Source organism: Eretmochelys imbricata, chromosome 8, assembly GCF_965152235.1.
Source record: "Eretmochelys imbricata isolate rEreImb1 chromosome 8, rEreImb1.hap1, whole genome shotgun sequence".
NCBI classification, from domain to species: domain Eukaryota; kingdom Metazoa; phylum Chordata; order Testudines; family Cheloniidae; genus Eretmochelys; species Eretmochelys imbricata.
In genome coordinates this window covers 22,192,884-22,202,880 of record NC_135579.1, presented here as the reverse complement: position 1 = coordinate 22,202,880, position 9,997 = coordinate 22,192,884, and positions in this window count along the sequence as shown.

Here is a 9,997-nt window from a genome sequence, read left to right as displayed (position 1 = left end):
AACATTTACAGCATATTTTTTATTTTAATATTTTTAATGTTTCAAAATAAAATTAAAGGAAATTTCAAAATGAAAAATCTTGTTGAATTGAAAAATCAAGGTGTTTCATTTAGACACTTTTGAAACTTTTTTGATTTTTCCTGAATTATTTGTTTTAAGTTTTATTCTGACCAAAACAATTCAGGGAATTTGACATGAATTTGTGAAATGTTCAGTGTCACAGAATTAACATTTTTTGCCCAAAAATTTTCAGTCAAAAAATCCCTCCCAGCTCTATTTCCATTGACTTGGGATCAGGCTCTCAGACAGGCATGTGTAGTAGGGGGAGTGAGTTTAAAAAAAGCTAAACTTTCATTTGTTATAGATATTAGAAGGAGGAGGAGCGTTATCAGGAACTTGCACTCCTTTCACATTAGAATGTGCCTCTCTGAGTTCCTCCCTGCCTGCAGAGAACAGGAATAAATGGAGTTAACTCACATAGTTTCCATCCTGGATTCTGTATGTTGCTCATTTTGAACTAAAGGGGGGAAGACACAGCACTGGAACTGGCAAAGCAATATACTCAAAATCACTACAGGGCGGGAAGCCTGGAATGGGATAAACAGCTCCAATCTGCGTCAGCTCCAATCTACAGCTTAGCTTCACGAAAATACCTAAGGCTTCTGAAACAATAATTAAAGCACTGGCCCCAAAGGGAGAGATGCGTTCTAGGTGATGCAAAATAGGAGGCTGAAGTGAAAAATTAGGGCCGGGTGCAGATGTGCTGGCAGGAGAAGAGAGGTGCAGTGGAAACTGAAATTGCTACTGAAATGTAATGCTCTTATTGGGTGTGCTCTCAAACCACCCAACTGATAGTAGCTCCAAAGCAAAATTATTTAGATAGTTTGTTGCCACTTAAAATCCCACTCAATTGCTTTAAAAGAATTCTGCCTTTGCTCAAAGCCTGTATTTGGAAGGGAAAAGACCAGGAGTTAAACTTGAATGATTACTAGCGCCACACTCTTTTCATCCACCAGTTTTCAAGGGCGCATTTTATCTTGTGTATCTCACTGGTGTCTCAGGTTTCAGAGTAACAGCCGTGTTAGTCTGTATTCGCAAAAAGAAAAGGAGTACTTGTGGCACCTTAGAGACTAACCAATTTATTTGAGCATGAGCTTTTGTGAGCTACAGCTCACTTCATCGGATGCATACTGGTGTCTCAGGCATGCTCCCTAAGGTTTGGGTGCAGTTTGTTGCTTGAGCTCATCTGTCTAACCAGGTTTCAACATCTTTCCCCTTGCCAGTCTCTCCCTGCAGCACAGCTGCCACAGGAATAGAAACACCAGAGGAAACAGGTTCACCGATGCCCCAAGCTCCCACAGGGACCCCAGGCGATTAACCTGCCTGATTCTAATAAGCTGATCCCTGCTCGGGGCTCCAAAGGAACGTGAAACCAGCCCCTCCTGCACCAAGGTCCTCACCAGCCTGCTCAGGGGCTGAATTACCACCTCACCCTAAATATGATGATCCCTAAAACTGAACTGGTCCAGGGGTGAGCAGGGCTGCTGGAACAATTTGTATAGTGGGGGTGCTGAGAGCCATTGAATCAGAGTGTAAACCCTCTATATAATGAAAACCACTTAGAGCCAGGGAGCACTGCAACATCCCCCGCACTCCTAGTTCCAGCACCTATGGGGGGGCGGGAGAGGAGTATCCTGCTTTGGGGTGCAATATACTAGTGGGTGTTTGGTCCCATGTTAGCCTCACTCATAGTCATCGCTCGCTGCTCTTCTCTGATCTGCCTGCCCCACCCTCACACCCAGATAAATAATTTAACCTCCTGAGCTTGTTTTATTCCTGCTTCTGCTACTGACTCACTGTGTGACCTCAGGTGAGTCACTCTGCCACACTGTGACTCAGTTTCCCCATCAATAAAATGAAGATAATACTACTAATCCGCCTTTATAAAGAGCTTTGAGATCTTGGGGTGCAAATATCATCCTCATCTCAATTATTAATAACCCTTTGTGGACTACGGGCACATAAACACATCCTCCTGTGCATCCCCCTGGAAGGGCAACCTGGAAAATGCTAGAGGTTTAAGGATTAAGCTAGCACAACACAGAGTTTTCTCCATCCGTAGCTTTGAGACAGTATTTCTATGTGGCAGCCTCCCCCAGGAAAGTCCAGCTCTCAGAAAAGCCCTCTGGTGTGCGCTCTCTAACAAATGGGAGATGTTTGGTTGTCCAGTCCTGCTGCGGACTGGCTTACCTCTCTCCTCTGCTCCCCCAGAGCCCATCAGTCAGCAGTGATGCTAACATCTATGCTCTTCTTGCCCGGAGGTACTGATCAAAGGAGAGGTTCTACAGACACTGGACTAGAATTCTGAGCTGGTTTACAGCCTACTCATGGGATTGCACTGCCTCACTCTCTGTACACTCTCATCAGTGTTTCAGATGTTTCCACAACTCTTATGAGTGGCAGAGTTTCAGTAGGGAACGGCCCATCTATATCTGTCTGTATGTGCTACTTTAGGAGAAGGTAGCCGCCCCACACTTAACCGACATGGCCAGTTTTGCAGCACTGTACTTCTGGGATTTTCTTTCATGACGATTGAGAGCCCTTGCACATGTTCTCATTCACACCAGTGTCCAGTCACAGAAGCATCTGCCAGACTCAGCCAGTGCCAGGCAAGCTCTCAGGGATAACATCGGCATATCACACGTGGGTCGATACCACCGGAATATCATTACCCTCAGGGAGGGCAGTGTCTGTGGCAGGAGGAACATTGTGATATTCGACCCTGTGGCCATGCCCTGGAGTGATTTACTGCTACTATATTCTATGGGTGAATCTCACTCCAGTGCACTGTGCATGGTGGTAGAATTTTCACCCGGAGCGGTAGCTGCCATACCTGGCCTCCCAACTACCTGGCTCTCCAGCACTCTGCAAGCTTGGAGCTGTCTCCATCCGCCCATACACCCTTACTCTTCTTCCTACCCTGCCTTAATTACATTTCTCCCACAGAGTCTCCCAGCTCTGAGACTCAGATTCCTGCACCACCTCAGGCTGCTGTCATCACCTGTGCATCAGACAAGTCTGAACTGTCTCTCGCTGGAAGCTTCCTTCAGCAGAGACTGACGCTGCTTGTATGTCTGGAAAGCACTTAGCACAGGGTCCCAGAATTTTACCATAGCAGCTCACCCAGTCCATCCCCCTGCCAATGAAGAGCTATGCCCTGCCACACCCTTTCAGTGCCTTTTCCAGTGTTCTCTTACAAGCTCCAAGAGATGGCAATCCCAGTCACTCCAAGCAGGGGACTCCGGGAGTAATCCATGTCACTGAGTGCATTGTCACTGCTCAGCAAACCATAATGATCCCAACAGTAACCACATAAGCACCCGCACTATAACCTATTAAGGCCCCTCCCTGGAATCATTCAAAAGTGACTGGACAACTCCCTAAAGAATATTCCATTGGGATCGGTCCTGCCAGCCACAATGCCTCGCCTCTGGACATCTTTCATTTCCAGAGGTCCCAGTTCTGCATGTTGCTGTCCGGGGGGAAATGCAGCCTGCAGGAGGGATTGATTAGCTCAGCTCATTCTTGCTAGGACTTCTTCCAGATCTGTGGAAACTCCCTCCCCGAACTTAAACACGAAAACCTGCTTCTAGGGCCCCAGCCAAAAACGAGGGAAAGAAGTGAAATTGTGACTCGAACACAGTACCCTGCAGCTTCTTAATCTAGGAAGGGGGCAGAATGAATGGATCAGGTGAGAAATATTTCTAACTGGGCTACAAAAGCCTGACTGACAGCTGCCAATCAATGGTCTGAGTGAGAATGCCTTTAAAAATCACAGCTGTGTCTCGGGAATAAACCGGAGCGTGTAGCTTTGACATGCCTCTTGCCTCTCACCAGAGCCTGTCCTTGTTTAGTCTCATGGGCAGCCAGCCCACCTAGTGCTTAAAGCAGGAGACTGAGAGTCAAGAGACATTTCCAGCTCCGCCACTGACCAGCTGTTTGACTTTGGGCAAGTCACTTCGCTGCTCTGTGCCTCAGTTTCCTGATCTGTCAAGTGGGGATAACACATTATTGAGCCACCTGCACGGCGCTTTGGTGAAAGCTGCTGTAGAAACTCAAAGTGTTATCATTGCTGCTGGTATGACTCAGCGGTGGTGACACAGATTGTCTGGCTCTAAACCAGAGACTCCAGCCCTCCTCTCAGGTGCCTGCATTCCTCCCTCTCCCATAGGCACCTGCTCTTGTGCCGGAAGGAGACAGGCAGGCCTTGGAAAGTACATAATCTCCAACTTGGATACGCAACCCTCCTGCGCAGGAGACAGCAGCTGCTGAGCAGAGGCCAGATCCTCCGCACTCTGCTAACGCACCACACACGTTTTCAGGGCCTCACCACCTGTCTGCACATAACTCCAGTGGCAGCAAAGCAAGGGTCATTTCAGAGTTTGTCATTCTTACCTGCCAGTGAGTCAGGAATTGGCCTCTGGGAGCTTCACCTGGCGCAGGCTGCGGCGGCTGCTGCTGCTTAGGCTGCCTCTGTGGAAGTTAATGATAAACTGGCTGTGTGCTGCAGGGGCAGGAGGGACCAGCCCACTCAGCTGTGTGCGCGTGTTGCTGAGCAGGGCCCAGCTCCTCTCGGTCATTGTCATGCTCTCCCCAAGCTGTTGGCAACAGTGACAGGGACAGAGAGAGAGAGTCCCCTTGAGAGTCAGATCAGCTGAGCCAGCTACGTTCTCCCTGCGCAGGCAGACACAGCCATGGCAGAAAAGGCTCTGGCAGCCAGCCAGCCAGCTGGGGAGATTGCTGGATGAAAGCAGGTTGCTTACTGCCTGGAAAGCCAACCAAACCTGATAGGGAGATGGGGAGTGGAAATAACACAGGCAGAACTGCTGGGTCAGGGAATGGGAAATGGACTGGGCAAAATATTATGGGGTACAAAAATTAGCTGACCCCCAAAGGCAATTGCCAAGCTTTGGCCCAATGCAGCCTCTTTGTGGCTTTGCCAGTTCATAGGACTGTCACTGTCTCTCGCTCTTTCTCTAATGCTGTGCCCATCACTGTGGTATCTTTATAGCTCACAACACGATCTATCATTTAGTGCTCACCTCACCTCCGATTGTTGTTTTGTTGAGCATCAACTCTGTGCCCTTTGGTGTTGTGACAGACCAACCCTCTGTCACTCCAGCTCCAATTAAGGGAGGTGAATTGGAGCTGGGTAGACCACCTGCTGCTGCCTCATCAGGCTGGGGCTGGATAAGAGCCCCAGGGGAAGAAGCCGGGGGGGGGGGGAGCTGCAATAGAGGAAAGGCAGTGAGGGGAAGCAGAGAGAGATCACTTGCCCCCTCTCTCCTGCCGGTGGACTGCAAGAAGGGGATTACTTGTCTGGTGGAAAGGTGGTGGGGTAAATAAAAGCTCCAGGTGGGCACTGCACCTAAAGGTCTCTGTGTGACTTTCTCAGCCCAGCAGGGGCAGAAGCCAGGAGGGCCCTGCAGGGATGCTGCTATGGGTGTACGCACAAAGGCATACAGCCCCTGCCTGGAAGAAATACATAATCCATCCCTGAGGGGCCAGCTTATCCAGCATCTCTTTATGGCCCTGTCACTCAGCTCTCACACAGGTTAGCCCCTCAACTCTAATCAGTAGCCCTTAAGCTTGTTTTAATAAGCCAGCTCTAATGACGTTTCTCTCCACCGTACTCCAGCCACAAACACACACCGATTCCTCACCCCCTACCTGCATTGGCTACATCACTTGTTTTTCAACAACAAGCAGAGAGTCCGGTCTGACAGCCACAGAACAAACTGGTTTCTCTAAAGAAACCAATAGGCACAGACACTGGATCCTGGTGCACGCCTCCTCTGGGACTGCGTTCTAAGCACTGGGTATGAAAAGGGTTTCTTACCGTAATACCTCTGACTTGAAACAGAAGATAAAGCCATTTGAGTAAGTATAGTAGTTACACAAATCATTCTGCCGGATAGTTTCTCAGTGTGACAAAATTCCTCCTCTACCTTGGTGGGTCCTGTGCTTATTGGTGGATTTTGCTCGCCTCAGAGATTCACGGCAGCTCTCAGTTTGGCCACTTTCGTGGCTCAAATCTGCCGTTCACTCAGATAACCTCATCACTGGCCAGCATAGGGAAAAAAAGAGTAAGAACAATCCCCACAGTTTCTGCTGATCCACCATGTGGGTCAGGGACCAGCTCAGAGACCTTCACCTCTGGTGGAAGCTCCTGTGTTGGGAAGTTTGGAGGGGAACCCTGGCCTGCCCTCTACCCCGGGTTCCAGCCCAGGGCCCTGTGGATGGCAGCTGTCCAGAGTGCCTCCTGGAACAGCTGCACAACAGCTACAACTCCCTGGGCTACTTCCCCTTGGCCTCCTCCCAACACCTTCTTTGTCCTCACCACAGGACCTTCCTCTTGATGTCTGTTAACACTTGTACTCCTCGGTCCTCCAGCATCACGTCCTCTCACTCCCAGCTCCTTATGCACACACCTCACTAACTGGAGTGACAGCCTTTTTAAAGCCGGTGTCCTGATTAGCCTTAATTAGTTCTAGCAGCTTCCCAATTGGCTACAGGAGTCCTAATTAGCCTGCCTGCTTTAATTAGTTCTAGAAAGTTCCTGAGTGTTCTGGAATAGTCTCTGTTATCTTACCCAGGGAAAAGAGACCTGCTTAACCTGGAACTAATGTATCTACCTTCGACCACTCTCTTGTAGCCATCTGGCCTGACCCTGTCACAATGTTTAATTTTGGCTTATTAGGCTCTCACATCTTTACGGTATCAAGGTATAGAAAATCATCCACAGAGCAGCATCTGATTTACAAACAATCCTTCCCTCAGCTAAATCTAGCCTTAGTTCTAGCCTCAGTGAAATGACTGTGGCAGCTTGAACTAAGCTGGCATGCGAGGCCAATCCTCTGTGTCCATAAGGTGACATGGAGAGAATGACACACAGGTTCTCGCCACAAGTGGGTATGAATCAGAAACTTCAGCTCTGGATCAAGATCCACAAGCCTCTCCACAATTCAGGAGGAGTATTCAGCTCTGGAGTCCCTGACCCCACCTTAATGAGACCCCATGGATGTAACAGGAGGAGATGCTGCAGATCAGATCGGAGCTGCCTCAGCGGAGTGTGGTGGGGAAGCACAAGACTAGAATAGCCATGTTTGCTGTGGATCAGGAGTGAGGGGCCTTGGCAGACAAGGGAGGGTGGAATAGCAGATAGGGTCTGCAGGTCAGGACTGATTCCCAGTGATTCTCTGTCTCGCTCTTGTGGGCAGAACTCTGTAGTCAACCATAACCAGAAATAATGATGTCTAACCATCACTCTACTTCTTTTATTGGGTAACTGTTCTATGGCAATACAAATGCAGGACTAGGTGACCTAACAGACCTTTTCTACCTGTATCTACGATGATCTGATATATTCTGTGCAAGTGACCAACCACCTGTTTGAATTTATCCAGTGAAACCCCACAATGTGTGGGCAGCATCCTGCATCCTGGATAATAACCTGAGAGGACTCCATGCCTCTAAACCTACACTACCTCTGTATTAAGAGAGCTATTTGCAACTCAAGCCTTGTGCAAACAGACTGACTTCCAGATACCTCCTCTTCTATCCTGCAACCCGTGTTCCTCCCCGCTACAGGCAAGGCCCCTGTAGGGGCAGTGGGGCTGCCTTCTTTGGAGAGTTTCTCCTGTAGGACAAAGTAGTATCATGATGCCAGGGCTCACAATGTTGTTTTGCCTTGTTGCAAGGGCCCCAAAAGTTATCCTGGACCCCCTTTCACCCTTTCCAGTGCGTTTAGCCAGACGTGGAACCAGACCCACAAAATCAGGACGATCCCAGATGTAATGGGTTCAGGTGGTGGCACCAGTTCAAGCCACTCAGAGGAAATAAAGGAAAAGAAGGGCACAATAAATCCAATCTTCACACAACTGTCCTAAGAGATAAATATGCAAAACTACCCCTGCTGGATTGCTGCTGGCAGGAGGAAATGTCAGTGGCGCTGCAGTCTCCCGTGCTTGCACCTTTGGGCCGGCTTTGTTGAAGTGCCTGAGCAGCCTTTGTTTCCTTTGGCAGCTGTTTTCCCCTGTCCCCTAGTTTGGCCCGTGCCACTGTGTGGGATAGACAGTGTCAGAAAGTGAAGTGATTTCCCATCAATGCTGTGTTGCTTACATTGCTGTAGCTCCGGTTTTGTCATCGCTTCTGTCAAAATCTTATACCTCGCAGTTTATTGTGTAACACGCTGGATTGGAGAATGGAATCCAGGGCCTTAGACAGGCAGCCGTTTCTTCTTTCAATACTTCTCCCACCACTGAATGGAATAATGGAGCCATAGACGTTAGAGACAGAAAGGCATGCTAAGTCACCCACTCCGCCTGCTGGGGGATCAATGCACGATTGTTTCCTCTTGTACATTTGCTAATGCTTTGTGCAGTCCTGTTTTCCAAAAAAACAAAACAAAACAAAACAAAAACCCCCAGGTAACGTGGCTTCTGCTATTCCCTTGGGAGTCGCTTCTGCCACCTAATACATCTCACTGCCAATTTTTCCTGATATTTAAGTGAAATTCCCCCCTCCCTTCATACCAAATGAAGTGGTTCCCTTCCCGTGTGCTGTTTCCACCCTTCAAATATTTTTGTGGACTGTTATCATACGTGCCCCACCCTAGTCACCCCCAAGCCAAGCTGCACACAGCTTGATTTTCTAAAGCCAACACTTCCAGGGCCTGCCACCATTTTGGTGGCCTACGCAGAGAGTTTGGTGGGACTCTATTCAGTTCCGGGGGGGAAATAGTGTCCATGACTACCTGCGCCTCTGTGTGGCTTTGCAGAGAGGCCCCGGACACCACAAGGTGGGAATCCTGAACCAGCTGCTATTGGTGTTATTCTTTCCTTGCTATTTTTTTGGATGAGCGAGAACCAGAATGTTGATCAGACCAAGCAGCAATGTTAGAATGGTAGCTGTACCCCCTTCCTAGCTCACACAGCCTTGACTCACTTCACGGCCATGTCTTGCATGGCCAGCTCCCTTTACTGCTTCTGCTGTTCTTTCCAGTTTCCCTTTCTCCATTTGTTTCCTGAGAAAGGAGCTCAGTAAAATTTCCAGTGGAAATATTTTCAAAAAAGCATAAAAGCAGCTGGCGAGCTCGGCTCCTGCCTGCAGCACCCCCTGGTTGGCCATCTCAATAAAGGCCTGAGCCAAAGCCCAGAGAAGGCCATGGAAAAGCTTCCTTTGACATCACTGGGCTGTGGACCAAAATGGGCATTGCAATAATAGCATAAGAAGAGGGAAGGATATTTGCAGCTTAGCTGGGCAGATATGTCACACTCACGGCCATAGAGGACATTGGGATGAACACAGGTAGGCTGCCCAGCATATATCCAGGAGTACTCTAAAGAGAGGGCATTGGACATTGGACAGTTTTAGACTCAATACAGAATAAAACAACCAGCTCAGCCATGATGCTGACAGTTGCCCCCTCTGCTTGTCACCTTAGCATTTTGCTGTTACTCTAGTAAGTCATTTTTGATTATACAGAGCAGGGCACATGAGCCATCTGAACTGTCCAAAGCCTAACCCATAATGCTCTTCAGATCAATATTAAAAACAGGAAGTTCCCAAAGAGAACATTGAGCAGTTACTGCTTTGAGATTGCTAGTGATTCCTCAGAAAACTAAAGCTGATTTTCTGTACACAGAGACTGATGCAGACAAAGTGCAACAAGAGTTTACTCAACAATTGCAATGGGATTATTTCATTTTAGGGCATCATGAACACACAGGCCGGGGCAGGGCTACTTTAACGTCTATTTGATAATTTCCCCCATATTGTTCTTTTCAGCTCTTTGCCCCACAAGGTCTTTCTCTCCATTTACTGATATCACTGATTTCACTGTCTCTTTGCCAGTCAGAAAACACACAGTCTAGAAATGTACTCACCTGCTTGATGTAATTTCAGACCACGCAAACACTGTGGGCTTGACAATTCA